The sequence below is a fragment of the Anser anser genome (genome assembly GCF_964211835.1).
Source record: "Anser anser genome assembly, chromosome: 7".
Taxonomy (NCBI): domain Eukaryota; kingdom Metazoa; phylum Chordata; class Aves; order Anseriformes; family Anatidae; genus Anser; species Anser anser.
Genome location: NC_139727.1, coordinates 4,165,612 through 4,188,657, shown reverse-complemented (window position 1 = coordinate 4,188,657; position 23,046 = coordinate 4,165,612). Strand labels below are relative to the sequence as shown.

General features: G+C 40.8%; 1 protein-coding gene across 5 annotated transcripts in view; it reads left to right on the top strand.

Annotated features, from left to right (window-relative positions):
- NDST2 (N-deacetylase and N-sulfotransferase 2) overlaps positions 1-23,046 on the top strand; it is a 136,768-nt gene that overhangs the window by 61,236 nt on the left and 52,486 nt on the right. For all 5 annotated transcript variants that reach the window (XM_083845212.1, XM_083845213.1, XM_083845214.1 and 2 more), the window contains one exon: positions 22,841-22,901. The gene's annotated coding sequence lies outside the window, so the exon portion shown is untranslated. The remainder of the gene's footprint in view (positions 1-22,840; positions 22,902-23,046) is intronic.

Here is a 23,046-nt window from a genome sequence, read left to right as displayed (position 1 = left end):
ATTCTGGGATTTCCCTTCCTTTAAGAGTGAATAACTAAGACAGTATCTGTCATTGTTAGGCTTTTACACAGTAAAGGCCTCAGCTTGATGTCATAGTGTGGAGGCTCACCACCATTAGTGTTTTAGTTCCTAGTAGTTTTGAGTAAGGATGCCGGAAATTTTATATTTCTCTCAGACAGAATAGTAAGTTGATGCATTGCTTAGCAACATTAATGAGTAATGGATAAAACCACATAATCTGAGGTTGTCTTGGAAAGGCACGATGTTAATAGCCATCTTTACAGTGCTAGGGCCAGAAATTCACTGATTCTTAACTGTGTAAAATGTAAAAAGCTGTTCAGGGTTAAGCATCCAAGCCACAAATGTCATATGTGTGCAAAGGCAGAAATTAATTAAAATATTGATTAATTTCTAGTTATAAACGCATCTGGATGTACTGTTCTTGTTAGTTCTCATATTTAGTTCAAAAATGAAGACCATTCCAGTGCTGAACCCTTTTAAAATTGAAAGTTTAGTTTAAGGTTTCAAGTCTTGTGTTGCTTGATTTCAAAACTCTTCAGACTGTATGTAGCTCCTTCTGAGTGCACACTGAAGAAACTGCACATTTTAGTATAACTGAGAAGTTGTTTATTAAAAGACCAGAGTGTAAAATTCCATGACAGTTTAACATTCAGTAATTTACCATTAAGCTGCTTGATAGAAGTTAAAATTTATGTTAATACTGTCTTGATTAAACAGCAGTCATTATCACTCACAGTGATTTGGCCAAATCAGTTTCCTAACAGATGTCTCAATAATGGAGACATCCTACTATAGCATGTCCAAATTAAGTTAGGTATGTTGCATTAATGTTTTGCACTTATATAGCATCTATCATTTCAAAGCACTTCACACAATTGTGTTTGATATTGGAAAAATGCATTAGGTAATATTATTACCAAAGCAAATTTACACATTTAAGGAGCTACAGGACGTTTTTATAACTTCAGCAGATGTCTTGTATTACAATTTTTAATGTTTAATACAATATAGTCATCTAGTGATTCCTTCCAGGGAACTCAGTTTATGTAGCTTGCAGAAGAAGGTTTGAGTTAACCCTCTAAAGGACAGAACAGATAATAATAGAATGAGAAATGAAACATCTCAAACCTCAGCTTTGAACTATTTCTAAGTAATCCTTCCTAGCCAGTCTTTGACTCTTTAGTGCTCTTCATGCCTTTCCTCTTCCGTTTTCTTTTAAAATTGATCAACACAGAAAATAGTCGTGATTTCCCATCTTTTCCTTAACTTACTCCTTGGTGCCTACTTGCAGCGTCACTTAAAACTTCTGCCATGGGTTTTGCCGAAGTAATGAAAAATTCAAGTGCAGAGGATAACTTTTTCATATGCAGTGTTAGGATCATATCTATGGGTGAAGACATTCTTCCTTAAGTCTTCACCGTTTGCTTTTACATACTTTATTACTTTAGTTTACATACGTAGGGAAAGCTGATACCAGTCATAAGTGTGCATATTCAAATCGAAGGATTTTCTATGTTCAATTTGTGTGCCTGTAATGTGTTTTTCCAGCTTCCATTTTCCAGCCTTTTCAGCATTTAGAAATTGTATTATAGTTGTAATGTAGCACAAAGCAGATATCTGACACAAAACTCCAAACAAGTCACTGCCTAATTTTTTCTGTTTAAGAATTGGACTAATCACATTTTGCATTTGCTTAATGGTTATGTTTATCGATTGTGTTTTACAGATAGCATAACTGAGAGCAGACACTGAAGGCAATTTCCCAAGATCCCAGTATTTCCTGTAATTCTGGTTGTGTTTTCCTGATTTGATTTGGAATGATCCAATTAAGAAGTATACGTAATTTCATAGATGTGTGATGTATCAAGTTTGTGGCTCATCCGATAACGTTCAGACACACCATTTCCCTCTGTTGCATGCACCTGGCTGGCTTTTCTTGTAACCACAGCTCACTTTATTGCCAATTTTTCCCAAACTTAATATGATGTGGGTCACGTAGTAAGGTCAAATATCCATGTTGTACTATGAGATGAATAGTTCAGTTGGATGTCAGCTGTCCTCCAAAGAGCGAAGTACTTTTTCAAAGTATTAAAACTATTTCTTGCCTTTTTTTAAGTCCTTATGTAACACAAAGACAGATGAGAGGAATTTAGTTAAACGAAGGATGTAATATTTCATTGCTGAAGGCCAAAGTGAAAGAATCTGAGGAGCAATGAGGAGCAGGCAGCGTGTAGGGCCTGGTTTTGTAATGCTGTCAGTCATTGTGTGTGTAGCATGGAGTGCAGGAAAGGCTTCCTTCAGAGAGCTGCTAGTCCTAGGCCTAGCTGGGTGTCTGCTCCAAATGCAAGCTGACGTTAGTGGCCATAATGTAATGGGCTGTAAACTGCCTACTTGGATTTGCTTTACAGCACTTCACAGCAAAGGGAGATAGCTTGCTTCTTTCCCAAAGCTTGCATGCTGCGTTTTGGATTGTGAGCAGAGGGGAGCAGTAGGGCCGTGGCTGTGACAGCCCCTGCCAGCTTGGGCAGCAGTGGCTGGGGCCAGCTGGGTGTCTGCCTGGGAAGGTGTAGGAGCACAGTGAAGGTAGGCAGAGCTGGCAGGCTGTGGGGGCTGTTCCCTCCCGGCCCCCCTTTGCCTCCTAAGTCCCTGTAGCCTGTCGGTGCACTGTCGGTGGGGAGGTGCTGGATGTGAGAGAGCTTCGAGTTTGATTTAGTGCTGGCACTGTAACATTTAAAGGAAATGAAAGTGAGTGAGAACTGGTGGGAGAATCACAGAAGCCTTTCTGAGGTATTAATGGTCCTCATAGTGGAGTCCTCGTACATTATTCATGCCCTTTGAGCCAAGCTGAGCACTCTGCACTTGGTGTGGTAGTAGAAGATAAAAGGAAATTAACCCTGTAGTGATACATTGGAAGTTCCATGTCAAAGTAATAATTCTGACAGCGTGTTGAGGGGGTAGAAGCATGTCTGAAAGCGGAGAAAACAGATCTCAACTCTGAACTGAGAAGAGTGCTCAAGAATACTCCGCAGTGAAGCAATAGAAAGAACCCTTGAACCAATGTACAAGGTCGTGGGGTCTCTCCATACCTTACACTTCCTTGTAAAAATATGTTTTCCAAGTTTTAAAAGCTACATGTTGTAGCTGCAAGATGAGCTAGTCCTCTAAGCTTTCCAACTGATGCTATGGAGAGTTTTGCTGTAGAAGGCTTTGGCACGTTCAGGTCATCTGTAGTAGCCAAGACTTGTCAATGATTTCTAGATCAAATACCAGAAATCCGTCATTCCAGCCTGGTCAGAGTAGGTGTTACTATGTTTGTGATTCTCTCTTCAAATGTTTTCTTAGTAAACTCCTTGTGTTTAGGATTCTTTGTTTCTGTTCCCCTCCCTTCTTCCTTCTCTTCCCATTTTTAACTTATCCCACTGTACAATAGAAGTGTGCACAAGGGAGCTTTTAGAAAGGGTTCAGAAACAGGAGACTTCTGATGCAATGGATCTATATAGGCAATTGATCTGAGATATTTGTGCTGGAGACGTCTCTTTTATCCAGCTTTTACTTGCTGTCCATCCCCCAGCTCCTCTGAGGTTTCACAGCAAGTATCCAGAATGTAAAACAGGTTATTGCAAACTAGTGGAGAATGACCTCACTCAGCAGCTAGGAGTAACTTTGGGAAGGGATTAGACAAAGTGACTGTAAATAGATGTCCTTTGCTGGTACATAAACTTTGATTTACTCTATGTACCTTTTGTAGGTAGGACTAAAATATATTACTTTGGAGGCAGAAAAAGTGAACTCGTAGTGGAAAAAGCAGTATTTGTGCCAAGTACCAGTTGACTTCTGAGCACAGAACACAGATTTCCACAAATGTTACAGACTCTTTATATCCAAATTTCTCCTTTTTCTTTTCCACTTACAGAAAAACATGTTCAAGGATAATATTTTTAAAAGCCATTTATTACTTAGAGGCCTTAGCTCTGTGACTTTTAGGTAAAAGACGATTCTGAAAACTTTACTCTGGAAAGTATATGTCTTCTGGGTTGGGGGGAGTTACTTTGTTTTTATCAGAGTCAAGAATTTGATGCATTTGCTACCTAAAATAAATCTTAAGAATAATTATGTTTAAAGGCTTTGCCTTGGAGTCCAGCAGTCTGGAATAAAGAGTCTCAGTGAACAGTGTATCTCACGAGGCTCTGGTTTTCAGGAGAAACTAAAGGTGTTTGAACCACAGCAATAAGGACCAGGAGGAAAATGATACATGGAACACTGATTAGTACTAGCCTGGGTGTTGTAACTGCTTCCAGGACTCTTGAAGATACAGAAAGAAGAAGAGTGGAAAGAATAAATAAATCATTCTTGTGGAGACATGTGAAGGTTGTACCTCTAGGACTGTGCTCTTGATTTTGCTGCCTCATAGCTGCATGTAAAATGAGTTGTTGTGGTTTTACCCCTTTAAGGCGGCTGAACATTTCTTTTGCTGGCAGATATCAGCAATACATGCTACTGAATACCGTTGGAATCCAGATGTTACTAATGGAAGCCTTTGGGTGATGGCTGAGAAACTGAGTTGAAAGTTTTGTCTCTTCAGGTATGCTAAGCGTTTAATAGTTAAGCAGTTAAGCATTTTGCCGTTGGTTCAGGTATGACATTTCCCTGTAACCAGTGCTGATGGCAGATAATTTTCTTAACGTGGTGTTTTTGCTGTAGTGTCAATCAGTATGTGTGATCAGTAACCAATTGCAGTGAAAAAAGATGCCAGAAGTTACAGAAAGTTGAAGGACTTTAGCAGTCCAGGCTTTTCTACCACTTGCCTGTAATCTTATGAGATGGAGCCTCTCAGAGTATATCTGTTCTTTGCTAATTTTGTCAATGATTGCAAAAATCCCCATATTGCTTTACAGGAAAATATTGTCCTTCTGTAGGTAATGCTTGCAGACTCCTTATATGCTGCCTGTGTGCAAGAGATCTTCATTACAGTCTTTTTAAAATGGCATAAGCAGGTGCAGGAACCCTCATGCCCGCCCCCAGCACAGTCCATGGTTGTGGGGGGTCTCCATTCACCTCCAGTGGGAGACCCATGCTTGGATTTCAGTCCAGCCTCTGCCTTCTCCCATTGGCAATTGAGAATCTGCCCACAGGGCTGCAAGGAGTAAGGTGCAAGCTGGTGACTTGAAACAAAGAGGCTGTGTGCTTATGTCTACGTTGCAGTCAGTAGAAGGGGGAAGAGATTGGGAAAAAAAAAGCAGGAGTCCAAGGATGAGAAAGCAGGGAAATGCCACTCCTCTCTGTCAGAAGAAGTGTGACAGGAAAGTCCTGCTCTGGAGAACAGGTAAGCTTAGCCTGGGAAACAAGGGGGAGGAACTGCAGAGCCTGGGTTTCACATAAAGCATGCTGGCTCCATTTGAGTATTCAGCATGCCCGCCATGCTTAATAATGTTGGTATTTAAATAGTTGTAAGCAGGCTTTGAAGTTAGAGCTATGTAGAGTTAAGGTAGAGGTCAGTGTGTTGTAACTGTTGGCTGAACATTGATAACAACTTTGTGTACTTTTACATTTTTAAGCTGTTTGACCAAAAAGAAATTTTAGGAATATGATTTTTAATTGAAATTTTAATAATTTTACATTTTACATAGCAAAAATCAGTGAATTGCCGAAGGCTGTTTTTTTTTTCTGTATCCATAGTATTTTTTTTCATGGCCTAATTAAATGTATGACATGAAACTCTAAGGCCTGGATTTTTCGTCAAACATGCGGAGAAGCATGTATTGATGTTTTCAAACTTCGAACCATGCTTGTCAATTGTTATAAAGCAAGGAAATCCCAGGCAAAAGGGATGTGTGGAGTATCTTCCATTCAAACTGTTGTACAGACATAATGGCTATGCCCGGGAAACTGGTATGGAGCAGCACTTCACAGTGCAACCCCTGAAGGCACTGGCAGCAGTGAAACAGGAAATTTTTAAGAAGAGTATCAGTATAGACAAGCCCAGCACTGCTTGGATAGAAGAAATCAGTCCAGAAGATTTTATCTTCTGCTTAGGGTTGCTCTTCCTGGCTTATGTCACACCTCCTCGCTGTTCTCCTACCTTGTAGCTTCCAGGACTGCTTTCTCTTGCGGGTGAGGCTCCCTTCCCTTGTCTTTGTTTTTAGAGGCTGCGTGAGAGATAGTAGCAAAGCATCTAAAAAGCACATGCAAGTGTATTGCCTGTATTGTCAAGAGCTTTATAACACTTGGGATAGTGATTGCTGGAGGCACAGCTCCGCTTCCCACCTTTTAAGATACAGTTGAGTGGAGGTTGCACTGGTATGGAGAGGCCGACATGGGTTGAAAGAATAAACGCAGAAGAGCACTCCAGTGTGGTTAAAGTGGGGAAAAAATTTCTCCACTGTTCGACAGGAATATTTTTACATGATTGGTAGGGAAAACTGCTCTCGTATCTGTATTTTTGTCTATATTCTCATGGGGAAAACTGCGTTCAGATACCTGTAATTTACGTATATTCCTATTGGGACATTAGAATGTGTGAATGTAAACCACCGTTGATACTGCATCGTTTGCATGTCATCTATCAGTTCCTTCAGATGTAAGCAGTCCTTCCTTTTGCTCAGAGGCTGCAGAAACCAGCTAAGTGTTAGTCCTGAGGGCGGCAGTGCCTTGAGCAGCCTCACCTAGGATCCCTATCTGCCCAGAAACCTTTGTTGTGTCAAAAGCTGTGATTCTGAGGGAGAACGTTTGTGAGCTACCTTTCCACTGCCCTCAGTGACTTCTGTTTTGGGTCTTCCTGTAACAGGATGGCTTCAACATGTCTGTTTTCAAATATATTATGTGCGTCTGTACATAATTGTGCCCTTTCAGCTTCTCAAGCAAGAAGCTTTGTTGCTGAACGAAGAGGCTAAACCCACTCTACTGTTCGTATCCAGAGTGGCAGTTTTAAAAGTGTCTCAGATATGCCTGTCCTTACTCTTTAGTTACAGCAGAACTTCTAAGGTTTTCGAATGAAGGACAGGAGCAGCTAGGAAAAGAATATGGCTTCTAGATTAATGCTCCTTTTCTTATGTGAAAATTTCAAGGAAAACCATAAAGGATTTATATTGATAGAGCTGTCTGAGAAGTCTTTCATACTCTATCATTTTATACTCTCTATAAGATTCAGAGGACTATCCAGAAAGTGATTGCTGCTGAAGTTTTGCTGATTGATTTCCAGAGTTGTTGAAATATTTAATATATTAACAGGGGTAATGGAAAGCTCCTAGTATGTCTGTCTGAAACAAGTCTCTTACTCTAACCCCCTCTTTACTGCTCATGTATATTTTGCATTCAAAGGTCATTTCTTTCCAGCAGAGTGGGGTGAACATAACATACTGCTGGTGCTTCTACACATCACTCCTTCACCTTGTTGGAGACATGCTTAACGTGATTTAGGCAATTCTGTTGCTAACTCTCTTGGGTGTTTCTAGTTCCTAGTTGCTCTCTAGCATCTTAAATACTAAATCCAAAATTACGTTTGTGTATTTGTATCCTGAGAGTGGTTTCAGTTCTGCTGTCTAGCTTTTTTTCTTTTCCTGTACCTTTACTGCAGTGGTTGAGGGGATGGTCTTTTATATTTTGGTTCTTATCTTGCTTTTTTCGCTGTGATCTTGCTGAATACCTACATCCACTGTTATAGAGAATGCTTGCCCCCATATGGAGCACTCCAGCATTCTATGAAAGTAGCAAGGTTCAATGAAGATATTCTCTATAGACGGCCCATTTAGTCTTTACAGCTCATGCTTTTCATTAGAGACCCCAGCCGGTTTGTTTTCATACAGTGTTTAACAGATTTCACTGTTCTGTTAGAAGCATTTTGGAGTTGTGAAACTCAAACTGTGTGTTTTCCCATGTCTATATAGTCTTTCTCCTGTAAAGCTTAAGTGAAAAAAAATTCCTTTTTAATCATTACTCAGCACTCAAGCCCATAATCTGAATCAGTGTGGAACTTTACAGGTAGGTCCATATGCCTAGACTGTAACTATTTTTTTTTTCTATTATGTTTCTAAGAGAAGAAATCGCATCTAGGTCCTCAGTCTCTTGTCTCAGTAAATGTGGCATTTCTGCCGTCATTGCTGTTCAGAAAGCTGCTGCCAAGATCACTTTTCTGACATATTGTTTTGGTCATATTGCCCCTTTCGTTATACCCTACTACTATTCCTCATCAAAAAATATGTAATAATTCTTCCTTTTTGTGGTACCATATAGATTATTTTTTCTCAGGCCAGTGATAACTGCCTCCCCCCCTAACTTAATAAACTGTCAAAGTATCATCGTCCCATGTGGCTATTCATGCGTAGGAAGTTCTCTCTAGGAATGTTCTAAATACATACAAAAAATTTTGATTTTAAAAAAGTCAGGCCCCTTCTGCTGACTTCTGTTGCAGTTTTACCTATATATCTGTCTGTTTTCTCCCTTCTTATCCTTAAACTAGGTGCTTTTTTTTGTTGTTCTGCGTTTGTATTGCACACTTTGTAAGGCTTTACATCACTGTGGCTACTACGATATAATTTACAAACATGTTTTTCCTGCACAAGGAACTGCTAGTGTTATTATGCCTCCTCCCCTGCTTGTAGTGGATCAGAGCATCTGTCCATCAAGATTCACAGTCCTTCTGCTATTGACAGTAGCACTTACTGTTTAAGAAAAAGAAATCTGTAGGTGATTAAACTACACTTTTCCTAGATGTTTATTGTGAATCTTCAGGAGTAGAAAAAACTGTTGTGCCTTGAAACAGGAGAGTTTCTGTGCTTCCTGATGTTTATTACGATTAATTCAAATATGTTTATTATATATATGTATGTTTCATACTTTTCTCAACATCAGTGCTAATGTTATGGTGAGCACTACTGGCTAATTGTGTATGATGTCAAACTATATAATCTCAAATCAGACAAATTTTTTCCTCTGAGTTTCATTGTGTATTCCCTTGCTCTTTTATTATGATTACTAATTAATTGTTCTTAATCAGTCTGGTTTCTCCTCTTGACTGTTTAGGACTTTTTAATGTGCCTCTTGAGCCTATTCCCTTTCTGATTTTGAGAGAGAGGGAGCACACACAAACAGACTTTAGATTAAAACTGTAACGTTAGACTTTAGATTGGTTTATTTATGTTATTCTTTTTCATTAGCAATTTCAATCCATGACTTCAGTGTTGTTCTGTTGTTTTTGGGTGAAGAGGTAAGAACTGGCCAGTGTTTTCACAGGGGAGAGAGCACGTTAATTCTTGTGCTACTCACCTTTTAATTCCTCATATGCATATACATATAAACTTAATTTGCATTTTTACTGTCACTGCTTATTGAGCACACAGCTTACCTTCATGAAGGTGTCTATGTTTTTTTCCTTTTTCATGAGTTAGTAATTCATTTATGACCTTTTTAAAAAAAAAAAAAGAAAAAAAAAAAAGTATGTGTGATTATAGTTTCCACATCTTGGTACTTTGCTTTTATTAACCTTAAATACAATGTGCTATTGTGTTTCTTCTTCTTTGTTTGATTCGTCTGAAGGTAACACATGTAAATTAGTTTTTGGATTACAATTGGCTTGTACTGCCAGAGTACATACAGTCCTCATCATGGGTCAGGTGCAAGCTGTTTTGGGTACTCTTTGAATGCATCACACACACACACACAAAAAAAATCATTCATTTCAACTCCTTTTCTAGCTAAAGAAATCAGGTTTATTAATCTAAATCTCTCTGTGCCATCATCTATGTTGCTTCTGAGCACAGTGTTTGCTAGTTCAAGTCTTTAAAATCTTTTCCTACCGTTAGTTTGGTTAGATAAAATAGATACATTTGCCATTCACCAGTGCTACAATTTTATCAGTTTTTAATGGCAACTTGCTTTAGGTCAGTGCTGCATCCCATTTTTCCTGAATTTTTGTATTCTGCACTTTGTACCATGATTTGTATAATTTGAAAGCTGTTTCCCTATGGATTGAATTATGTTTTTCTCTTAAAAGAGAATGTTTTTATTAGACTCTTTGTAATCCTCGACGTATAGCAAATCTTTTCCTACCTCATTAACGTGATGTATTCTGGTTTGTAACTCACTGCGATCACAGTCTATTGGCTTCTGTCATTCTACTGTGCTTCAGTCTTGCTTGTTGTATTATTTTCTTCTTACACGGCAGAGTAATTTTCTGGCTTTTATGCCCGAGATGTTACTGGTCTAAAAATGGAACAGAAATTAACACTCAACTGAGAAGACCCCAAACACTATCTTTTACCATTTTTATAGGCTCCAGTGTGCGAAGGCATTCTTGATGTCTCACAGGGAGAGGTTTTGAAAGGGGCCTGGGCTAAATCACAGCTCTGTTATTTCCACATCCCTCTGCTGTGAGGGATACCTGGACAGTGGGCTGCTCAGAAAAAAAACAGTTATCCAAAATCCCCAACTGTGTCCCCCCCACCTTTTCCTTTACCACCTAATTTGTAGGCATGATTCAGTGCCACTCCGTCCATAGCAGCCTACAACAATAGCTATCTGTTATGTGCTCAGGGCTTATCATCCACTTGTCAGCAATCATGCATTATTTCCATACCGCAGCTTCAAAATCTCTCCCTGTCTTCAGAGCTGCAGAGAGGCCTTGCTTTCTCATGTCGCCTTGGCTATAAAGCTGGTTGGTGTCAAAAAGGGTCCGGGTGAATGATGGAAAGGAGTATCTGCTGGCAGGAGATTGTTGAGAGGAAAATCTACGGGCAGAGTCCTTTCCCAGTAAACAGGAGGCCTTACCAGGATCTTCAGCTGTCAACAGTAACATGCTGTCTGATCATGTCCCTGATGCTTGCTGGAGCGAGATGGTGGGATGGTTCCTGTGTTTATAACAGCCAGATGTATGATGCAAGATGGGAATGCTTCATTTCTCCGGTGTGGATGCCTGCAGGCGTTGTTTGTCAGTATGGCTGCAAATATTGCCGTCCTTTCTGGTCCATCTGTCCCGAGTAGCTGTTGCCTACATCTCTGGACTTCTGTGAAAGTCTGGGCAATGAAGGCGATGTAACTTTTTTTTACATATGCAGGGGCTGGGGAGAGGATGGCCTGTTTTGTAAGAACTTCACTGTGATGAATTAACTTTCTCTTCAATGATTGCATAGGGTACATCCAAGTGAGAGGCCATAAAGTGATGTGAAAGCATGAGTGGGGAGTTACAGGTCTGTGTGGGCAGCAGTTGGCAGCCTGGGCCGACCACCACCTCAGCAAGAGGTCCCAGCTCCCCTGGCCTGGTCTCCTCAGGCACCTTCGGCCTCCGAGGCTCCTTGGACCTGCTTTTTCCGCCAGAACAAGCTCTCCTCCCTCCTCCCTAGTGCTCCAGTAGGTCACTAATGAACCTCAGCAGGAAAAGACAAAACCAAGTTCATGAATAGCAGTACAGTCCCCTTCTCCTGCCCACCCCCACGCTGTCCTGAGAATGTGCTGCCCACACAGTGACCAGAGAGGAATCTGGAGGCATTTGCAAGATAATGCCATATCAAATGTTCTGTTCTCACATTTTCTGCTTGTATTTTCAAAACTGTTCACATATTTCCTTTCAGTTTGCGTGAATAAGCACATCACTCCGAGACTAGAAAGGGGAAAATGCATTTGCAAATGTGTGAAGCCACATAGTTGTAATAAATTGCTTTAATTACATGTGGTGTGTTTAGTCTCTGGAAGCCTATTGTGCATTTCTGCCTGCAACACGTAGCCTTTCCTGTTTGCTTGCTGCTGTTTACCAGGCTGGCCATCCTCCCAAAATAATACTTATCCAAATTCCATGTTCTCTGCTCGACAGACACTCACTGCGATCTTTTTGATCCTCTGATGCTCAGTGTCATCTTGGTTTTGCGCTGGCAGCCAGCAGAAGGTAGAGACTAGGTTTCCTTGCTAGGAATTTGGTGTCGTACCATATTTTTAACTAGTACCTTTTAAATCTGGTTTATGATGTTTTTAGAAAGATACAAAGTTACAGCTGAAGGCAAATATGTCTCAGTTGTGAATAGTTTTCCTCGAATAGTGAGCTCTGGTGGATGTCATTTTTTATCACCCTCCTCAGGCAGTCACAACTCCTGGGTATTTGAACGGTGTTGTTGCATGCTTTTCTGCTGTCACTGTTTCTCAGGGTAAGTGCCATGCTCCTTCTATTTTCATTTTATTTACTACTTGACAGGATTGGGAAGATGCGCTGTCAAAGTGTTTTAGGTTATTTGTTTTTGGTTGACGAAAGCTACAGAAATATAAAGTATAATTATGCTGTCTTTACCACTGACTAAATAATATTTCTCTTTTTTCTTGTTTTACTGATATTTGTATTTGACCTATTGTCTTCTGTTTCAGTATATAATACGAGTGTGCATTTGAGCTATTTTACGTGTCATAAAGTAGGCAGTGTTGGAGCTGCCAGGCTTAAGTTATTCCATACAATCAGGAGTGACTTGTTCGGTGAGGAAGGGTCTATCTTGGGAGACTTCCAACTTGAAGTTGAAAAAGAGGGGGCAAAGATTAAAGGCAAGCTTTTCTGCATTATATTGCTGAGGAAAACTGTTCAGTACTGTTGGGCTTAAATGCAGAAGAGAACTGTCAATCAAATTGTCTCTTCCTTTGGAAAAAAATAAAATAAAATCAGAAGGCCCAGAATCAACTTGGAGACCTAAAATAGCCCATCTCACTATGGTGGCCTGTCAGCACCCATCATGCCGCCAGCCTTCTCTGAGGGGCTCCAGCCAGGTTGATCCTAAATGTCAAGAAATAACCTTTCTGTAGTCCTTCCCCAACTGGGAAAACAGATAGTACTCATTTACTTCTCTGCTCATAATGCTTTGCGTGTGCAAAAGGGAGATAGTTGTTCTTCCTTCCTGAGCCTCTCTCTAGAAGTTGCTGTGCCTTTCAGGACATGATGACCATAATAATGAATTCATCAATCACAATAATCTGATTAAATTGATGGGGGAGAGGGAGCCAACAGATGATACAAATAGATTATTTTAAGATATATGAGATACACAATTAGTGACTGACTCACTCGGCATTACAATGGAAGTGGTGCACAAGAGATTTACGGGTAATCAACATAATAAGTTATAGTATATACTTTTTCTGAGAGGAGGGCTCATGTACTGTCACAGGGACCTATATATAAAACAGTGGCAAAGCAAAGCATTGCACGTAAGAAATACTGTATATGTATTACTTTATTTTTTTTTTTTTAGTATGGATATATATGTGTATATGCATTTTGCTTAGTAACGGAATAGGATACAGACAGTAGTATGGTGAGAGAGATTAGCATGGTACAGACACTTTGGCCAGGACCTGGTGAATGTGTTTTCAGGCACAGAGGAAACTGAGACTTGAGTAAGAAGGGAGTTGCTTCATGTCCCTGAGGTTTCAGGGGTGAATCCCTTAGAGTACAGAGATAATGGAAGGGAAGCTTTCTGTCAGGGAGCATATGTTTTTGTGACGATTACACTGTGTGTAGATTAGGACTTCTGGGAGGGAGGGAATGGAAAGATGTGCTTGGAACACAGGGCCATCTGCCAGTACCTTGGCATAGTCATTTAATTAATGAGAAGCTTATTAGCTTGAGTCCAGCTGAGATAGACAAGAAAGGCAGCAAAAAGGACAGAAAATTGTCATCCAGCTGCCATTGAAATGGAGAAGAGACAGCTCTGATAACATTTAAAATATGATTTTGTTAAAAGAATTGTTCTTGTTCTGTTTGGTAAGAAGGTATCAGGCTTGTTGAAAAAATATTTTCCTAAATTTCGTGTAGCAGTGTGGGATGTCCTTTGGTAGAGAAAATGCATAACTAATTGTGAGTTGGAATTGACAAGAAGGTGCTAGAAAAAAGGAAAAGACGGTGATTTTTACTGGGAAACTGGTTTTGCACCAAATGACTGCCTTTGGTAAACACTTGTAGGTGCCCTGTATTGAACATAATGTATATCGTATCTGTGGTGATGAAGGATTGCAGCTGGAGGACAGAACTTTGAAAGAGCCACAGTCCTGTCCTGGCTATGCCAGCAACATCAGAAAGTGCAGTGTGGCCTGTGCTCCATGCAAGCCAAAAACTCAAGGGTGCTCTGGGCAGGCAGAAAATAGCGCTCCGAAGGAAGCAGGCAGTGGTTAGGAGTCCGTGCACTCAGTGGCTCTTACCTCCGATTGTGGCTTCTGCTGCTGACCTGGTAAGTGCCTGTGCCTGTGCTCTGTTCCTCAGTTTCCCTATCCCGTAAGCCAGAAAAACTATACTCACGCTGTTTTAGTGAGAACTTTGCTGTTATTCTGTAGACATAGGACTTAAATGCTATTTCATTTAAACAGCTCTGCTTTTCTTTTGACATTTGAGTCAGACTTGAGTCAGGGTGAGGGTGAGATGGCAGAGCCTTTGCCTGGAGAAAATAGTGGTTAGAAGTACAAAGTGGTTTCAGTGTTGGTATTTGGGCAATGATTTCCCTTTTGTATGTTTTAATAGTATTCAGGTTGGACTGGTAGTTAAGCTGAAGGGTGAGAATCAGAAAAAAATATTTCCTATGAATAGCCCTATTATCTGTAACTGCCTGAGTCTCCAGGAGCATGGATGTGTTCAGGACCTGTTTGCAAGGGTTATGCAATTCACTGGGAAGATGGTCTGGTAAATAATGCTGGATAAGGGCAATTTCTGTTTGTGCTGCTAGGATAAAAAAGGCAGTTTCCCCTGACTTTTTTGCTGATTTATGAGCTAACTCAGGGGGTTGTCACTGACTTTGTCTATTGTAAATCTGTTAAAACAAAAGGAACATGCATCTTCAAAATATGAGTAAGAAAATGTAGTTTAGGCGTATCAGTGCATCTGAGCAGGTTGTTCCTTAACTGAAGGAATTTTGGTTGGTCATTCACTTTACAAGCTCACTTTTTATACTGATGAGGGGAGAAGATTATTAGGAAGAAGAAAATCTATGTTATCACAGAGATTAGAATGGTCTATGGTTACCTCCCAAAGGAGAAAGATGTTTTTTAATACTAAAAAAAAGAATACACCAGCACCAACAGAAAAAACACTTTGCTGTGATTCATGTGTAATGCATAGACAGTTCCATGGCAAAAAAATGATTATAATACTGTATGGCATGGTGTTTATATGCATGAACGTATGTGCATGTACCAGCACAAAATCAATTTAAATCCTGACCCTGTGCCTATTGAATTCAGTGGAAATACTTCTGCTGGTTGTGCTGAGCATTGGATCAGATTCTCACATTGACGTGTAAATATTGTATAAAACTCCAGCGATATTTCTGCTTTAGGATTTTTTTTCTACCTACCTTAAAATGCAACATAGCTGATCGTCTTAAAAAACAGTTATCCTGCACACTGGGCCCTGCTGTGTTTCATCTGCTGAAACACTGATAGTATCCTACAGTGATAATATTCAGATGCCATGTCACATGCTTTTCAGTCTGATGGTTCACGTATTTTCTTTTTCAAGTAATGCAAGAATATCGTTGGTCCCACATGGGCATGGTAGGTCCGGGTTTTGGCTCAGTCTACAGGTCTAAAAGGCTTTGCACTTCGTGAAGCCATAAAGAAACCTCCAGCTGGCTGGATGCCTCTCTTAAAAACACAGATGTGGCCTTACTGAGAAGTGGTGCTAAGACGAAGTCGTGTATGCTTCGATCTCTGGGAATGGGAGAGGAGTGGCAGGGGGGGCCTTTTGTAACGTTCCAGGGAAGCCAGAATAATCAGATGTTTACAGGAAAACACATGGAATTTAATCACTAATTGATTCAGCTGGAATTGCTGTGGAAGGGTGGAATAAGAAGGGGGAAGAGAAAGCAGGAAAGCACCACACAGCTTTTAACTTGAGACTTGAGGAGAAAGTAAGAAGGGAAGTAGACATTTTCATTTCACTGTCAGCACAAAAGCTCCCTTAGCTGTGTATGTGTACTGTGAAATCGTGGAGCTGTGTGCAGTATTTTCCTTCCAACAGCAGAGCACAGGGCTGAGTGCCTGTGTTGGGAGTGTTATGCACAGCTTTGCTTTTTAGTGCCTTTCTGGGTCAGTGGTTCTCAAACAACGTCGCACAGGGCTACTTTAGTCGTGCTTCCACAAGTCAGTCTCTAAGTACTGACCCTTCTCCCTGATCGTAACCCAGTGGCCTAGAGGATCTGCAGGCTTTTCTGACTAGCTAATCTCAAAGCATTTATAGTGTTCCTTGAACTCGGGTTGGTTGATCATGTGTACCTTTTTCAGATGCCATTCTTCCTGACAATTTAGCCACAGTCAATTTGTTGACTTCAAAAGACCAAGTGAAAGGATGTGGCCAAGTCCTTGCACCTGTGGCATTGAAAGAATCAACACTCCTCTTCTCACATTGTTCTTGCACTGCTCTTTCATCAGCCACAGTCTGTATGTAACATTGTCTCATGGAGTGAGGAGAAAAGAATTACTGGTTCATGCAAAGATCTTTTTCCAGGTGTAGTAAAGAATAGGATTGAGCAGCTGCATTGTTTATTTTCTTTTAAAATGGATTTTTGGTGCTGGCTTGTTTTACCTCTGTGTTGCAGGATGTATAAAGGGAGAGGGGTGAGAGGTAGAGTTAAAATGGTGCATTTGTGTGTTCTTCCAGACATACTTATATGTAAGTGGAGACTTCTGTGGATGGATCAGGTGTATATTTTCAGCTGTGGCAAGGCTTGGCAACTATTTGAGCATTTCTATAGCCAACCTTGGTGGCGACTGGGAGCCCCCAGGGAAGAGGGAGCAGTCTGTTCGACATTTGTGCATTCCTCACCAGCTGACTGCACCTGCAGTGCTCGCCATCAGCAGCCAGCTATAGAGACGTTTTGGAAAGCACCATCAGTCAGGAGCAGATCTAGCGAAAACTGTGGGGAAATAGAAAGAAAACTGTCACACCTCAGTGTGGGAAAGATCCTGAAGGTACAGGGCTGTTTCTGAGCATTGGCTAAGCTGAAATTGGGGTTGAATGTTGGCTAAGCATGGAAAATGTAATTGGGTAAGAAGTTTCAATTTCTTCTTTCCCCTAATCCCCCTAAAAGCATCAGTTATTTTTACCTGTTTTCTCTGTTGCCGTGTATGCAAATTTCCTTCTCTCACCTATTGAAAAAGGCATAATGCACCTAATTAAAAAGGTGTGGATATGGCCAGTCTGCTAACAAGTCTAATTCTTTCGCAATTTGGCTTCAAGATACCATATTTATTTTGTTTTCAGATTTGGCTTTCATTCAGCTTTGTGTTTTTGCATCTAGGAAGAAGACCTATATCTGTAATTTTTATTTTGTTTACTGGATGGAGTATCTCTTCTCATTAAGTATCTTTTGTGTGCAACCAGCTGTGGTACGGCTGCTTACTTTGCATCTTGGAAGTTATTACTGTGAACCTGAAAGTACATACAAGGAAAGATGTTTAAACAGTGCATTAAAGCTGTATTATGGGCAAAACTTCCATTTTCTTCATTGCAGTGTGCCTTTACAGTCATATCAAGCTTGTGTTTTATACCTTTTATTTGGGAATAGATTATTGACTTTATTGTCTTTTCACCTTTTTACAGAAGATAAACATTGTTAATTTTAATTTTAATTGCTTCCTTGGTCTTGGAACTGCCAATGCATAACACTGTGGGCACCTTTGTGGGGTTAAGTGAGGAGATGCTTAAACTTTATTAGTTCCCCCCCCCATCTTCTTAGCTATTGGAGGAATCTCCTGTGCAATGTAGAGTGCACTTCATATTATGATAAAAGACAGAGATAAAAGTAAGCATAAGGAGCCTGAAGAGGCAACACTGTCCAGATCAAATATTGACAATGATAAATGAAAAATGTAGAAAAGGAATTACATGGACTTAAAGTCAGCAGGCTTCTGGCTTTATTTGCTGTATATAAAGGAGGAATAAAATGAGAGAAATGTGACCCTCTTCCTCTTGAAATTCCCCATGGTATCTGTCACCTTTGCTGTCAGCTGGGGGGGGGTCACCACTTAGGCACAAAGCATTTCTATAGCATTCTGTTGCCATTCGGTCCTTTCCTGGGAATCCAGCTCCTAGGTGTTTTCAGGCTGTCTGTCTGGAAGCTGAAAACACTTGACTGCCTTTCATCCATCTGGTAATTTGTTTGCTGATTTTTAAAAAATGCTGTTTTTATTGAGATAGTGATGATTCTAGGACTCTGGTACAGGGGAGATGTCTGTAGGAGCCATAGTTTATTAGGACCAGCGAAAGACTAGTACCAACCTGGTTGCAGTTAGTTCTTTGGGGTGCTCTTCATTTTGAATGTTTTGAGGAGGAGGAGTCTAAATTTAAAGTCATGAGCAGAATTACTTAAATGATCTGAATGGAGTGAAAAGTTTAAATACAGAGCTCTGCTCTTTAACCCAGTAGTTCAGGGAATGCTCAGTGCTATCATCTTAATTGCAGCATTGTTGTCAGGAGGCAGTGGCTCTGTGGCAGAATGGGAAACATGGAGTCATAGAATGGTTTGGGCTGGAAGGGAGAAGGCTGGAGAAGTTAAAGACCATCTAGTTCCAACCCCCCTGTTGTGGACAGGGACACCCACCAGATTGCCTGGAGCCCTATCCAGCCTGGCCTTGAACACCTCCAGAGATGGTGCAAAGACAGAATAGAATTACAGTTTTAACACTTCACTGCTTGCATTACCCTTTTTAAGAGCTGTTGGAGCTGTCAGGGTCATGAGCATTTCTGAGCAGTAAAGGTTGCAAACAAGCACAGTCATGCTGATGACAGACTGGGACTGGGCCTTCCATAACATGAGGAGGCGTACAGGGAGGAAAGCTTGTTTTTATTGGCTGCAGACAGGATGATACCACACAAGGACATGCAAGACCTGAAATAAGGCATTGGCTGAATGATGAATCAGACTAAGCCATTTGCTTTATGTGATCTAACTGATGCTGTTCCTCCCTCAGGTGCCTCTGCCTTTTTCTTCTGTTTTGAAAGCTTCTCCAGTGAACTATGTTGAGGGCAACCTGTCATACAAGAGAGAGGGGAGGAATTTAAGAGATCATTTCTAGAACTTTGAAAATGAGGCTGCTTTCCCTTATCAGAAATACAAATTCACTTAAGAGCTTACTGGGTCTCAGAAACCATTTCTCTTCTCAAAACAGTTTTGCGGTATGCACATAAGCGAGCCATAGCGGAGCTTTATGTGTTAAGATAACCTGCATATATCCTGATGGTAGATATCCTTGATTAACTATTTCAGGTATATCCTTACTGCCAAGTTTCCTTCTCTTTCACTTCCTTGGAGGTGCAGTTTACTCTGTGGTGCTTCTTTCCTTGAGCACTTGCATTTTCTGACAGTGACTTTTTCTGGTAATTGCTCCTTGGTTTCACACTTTCCCATATAGCTGTATGTCTTTTCTTTCCTCCCTCTCTGCATTTTCCTTTGTTCTCCTGTTCGGCTGCTGTGATCCATCCATCCATCCTTCTCCCCGCTATGCACTAAATGTCAACCCTGTTTTTGGTCTGTGTTGTCTTTGTACAGCTTCGAACTGTAAACCTACACAAGTGTTTTGGTGATCTTATAAAATATATGTTATTTGGGAAGAAATGCAGACTTCAAGTTTCTCTGCTTTTTATTCTCTGTCTTGTTCTTTTACAGAAATTAACTAAAAATCCTCCCCAATCTACTACTAGTCAGGGCCTCCTACTTGCTGTTTGTGTCCCTTTAAATCTTTAAATATTTAGACCTTATCAAGGTTTTATGTTTTCCCAATATATGCTTTATCATTATATATTTTCACTGTGCTTCTGTTTCGGGCTTTTATTATTATTACTGTTTTTAAACTATGGTCTGTCATTAGGACTGTTTCTCTGCTGTAATTACAGAGACACACAGAACAGAACTGCTGTCTGTATGGTGTTCCTTGGACTGTTTGCCTACACCGAGGATAAGATCTTCATGGGAAAATAGTTATACTTGGTTAAGCTCCTGTGTGAATACTTTTCTTTTAACTAAGTGGACCCTGTTGTATCAAATTAGCATAAATATTAAAGTTTTTCTGCTGAGAAAAACTAAGCACCCTTCTCATTTTCCAGAAAGCCGTTTTGTCCTGTAGTGGTGAAGTGGACCACACACATGCTCTTGTATGTGTCCTGGGTGTTCCAGAGAGCATCTGTTACACTTAGGTTTGGCTTTTTTTCCAGAGTAAAAAACCAAGTGAAAGTTCCAATGAGGCTGGTGTTTGAGAAATAAAACTGACAGGAATATAAATGTCATTGCTTACTGAGTCTCCATACAGTGTGCCCCCTGACTAAGAGGAGCTCCTTAAGGAAATTGCATGGCTGGGTTCCTGCACGCTTCAGGAGCTTTCCCTCTCTACTGTTATGGCTGGTAAATTGGAAAGTAAATACAAACATGGGAAAAGATGTGGAGCTCCTAGAGTTAATGAGATCTTTCCAAAATCACTTAATTGTGTGCTAGGCAGAGGTTCATGCCATTAGTGAATACCTTGATGCCTGGAGATGAAATGTGTTGTTCTCTGTGAAATGTTTGGGAGTTTAGCAGCTGTTGATGATGGTAGTAACGTGCACTTGGTGCTGGTACTTTCCAAACATACAAATATATCTGCTTCTCATGAACAACACAGGCAGATGACTATGTATGAAGGAGGAAAAGGGAAAGTTGTTAGGCAAGGTTTTTCCCAGCTAACTTGGCTTTCCATGGAAATTGTAGCAGTGTCATCCATCAGTGTTGCTTTATACCAGTCTGTTAGCTTATGGGTCTTTGCAATAAATCTTGCGGTGCAATCAGATATGGCCAATTCCAGTCATACTTTACTGATGGAAAAGTCTATCTGCTTGGTAATATCAGTCCATATTTTGTCACTGGCTACTTATCAATTATTGCATTTAGTTTAAATTCCTTGTTACCTAATTCAACTGGTGTTAAATTCTGCCCTCCTGTCTTATCCTACCAGGATAAGGACAAGATAATGTTTATCCTAATGTGTTAGGATTTGTGGAGGCCAGGGATGCAGGCTTCCTCTTCCTGCCTTCCAGAACTCATTAGTGCAGTTACATAAGAATTCTAGAACTTTCCAAACTAAAGGGCTGGGCAGTCACCAACCATAGCTTTGGGTGCCATAATATAAGGAGGACATAAAACTGTTAGAGTGTGCCAAAATGAGGGCTACAAAGATAGTGAAGGGTCTAGAGGGCAAGACGTATGAGGAGTGGCTGAGGGCCCTTGGTTTGTTCAGCCCTGAGCAAAGCAGGCTGAGGGGAGGCCTCATGGCGGCCTGCAGCTCCCTCACAAGGGGAGTGGAGGGGCTGGCGCTGAGCTCTGCTCTCTGAGGACAGTGACAGGACCTGAGGGAACAGCATGGAGCTGTGACAGGGGAGGGTCAGGCTGGGTGTTAAGAAAAGGTTCTTCACTGAAGAACCAACCTTTTCTGTTAAGAAAAGGTTCTTTTCTGTTAAGAAAAGGTTCTTCACTGAAGAACCAACTGGTGGTTGGCCACAGCACCGAGCCTGACAGAGTTCAAGCACTGGTCAGACAACGCTCTCAGGTATATGGTTTGATGGTGGTGCTGTGTGGAGCCAGGAGCTGGACTCCATGATCCTTGTGGGTCCCTTGCAACTCGGGATATTTGGTGGTTCTTGGATCACAGGAAAAGAGGAAGGTTGTGTACTGAGGATGGCAGGGGAAGAGTTAGGTGTGTTTTTCTAAACTAATCCTTTTCAAACCTGGAAAAATGAAAAGAGAAAATTTTGCTGCTCTTGTAAGTTTGCAGTTTAAATGTGAGGAAAGCAGGGATCTGGGAATGCTTGGTTTTATTTACAGGCAGCATAGGTGTAGTTCTTGTTTACTAGTTGGCTGTAGAGGTATTAAAGATTATTGGAAACCCAAAAGTCAGTGTGTCTGCTGAATCAAGGTCTGTGTGAGCTAGAAAGCTACAACAGAGTACTTGTGTATCTCATACACTGCTGAGGTAGATCTGCCTTTAGAGGCTGTCTGTCTAACAGGCACGGTAAAATCACCCTTCTAGCCCCAGCCCTGTTCTAATCTGAGCTGTCTTCATAGGTTTCATCAGCTCCACTGAAGGCTTTCTACTGGCAAGCTGGTGTATGTTGCCTGTGTGTGTACCTGCACAGAAGTTGCCTGAGCTTCAGTTAGTTTCACACAGTAATTTTCATCTGTGTGATCACTAGCCAGGTAGAGGGGTGGAGGAAGGGTGTAACTCAGTACTTCAGAGGTTTGTTTTTGTTTCACAGTATACCTTATGGGCCTGACTCTTTTAAAGGCTTTGCCAGTACACTACACAAACTTTGTCACACCACCGAAGTTTTACTGAACTGACTCAGCTGTGGCTAACACTAAAGAAATAGCATCTTACAGCTTGCTTTGTTCGCTGTTTCAAAGGCAACAATCCTAATGAACAGATGTGAGAAATCAAATTAGAACAACTCTGGCTTGTCCAGTTCTCTCAGCTCAACCGCATTTGCTTGTTCTGTGAACTTTCATTTTTTTCTTTGTGGTTTACCTCTGAATCCAGGTTCCTTTTTTTTTTTTCTCTCATGTGCTTGTCATTTCTCATCTCACAGCTCTCTTTCTCACTCTTGCACAACTGAGCCTGCTGACAACCTGACATAATTGTCTAGTCAATGCCAGTGAGGCCGTTGTAATGGCCTTGTTCTGTCCTCATGCCATGGTTAGTGTAACGTAATCATTACCTTGGTTCTGGAGAGCGAAGGTGCTCCTGCTAAGTAAATGTTTACAAACACTGATGGAGGCTAACTTTAGGGAAGAGAGACAGAGGCAGTGTTTAAAGTCTTGTTTCTTTTTTATTTATTTTAAAACAGAACATAATCGCTGAGAGAAGCAGCTGATGAGTGTTTTTCCCTTCCCAGACTGTGATCAGAGGTAAGTAAAGAATCTTTTCTGTTTCTATGGACTGCTATCTCAAGATTTGGCAAGGGGAAGAGCTTATTTCAGTCCTTTTGAGCGGTTGTGTCAAAATAAGAGTTAAGGAATCAGGAAGAAGGAGGAGGCTAGACTTAAATGCAGC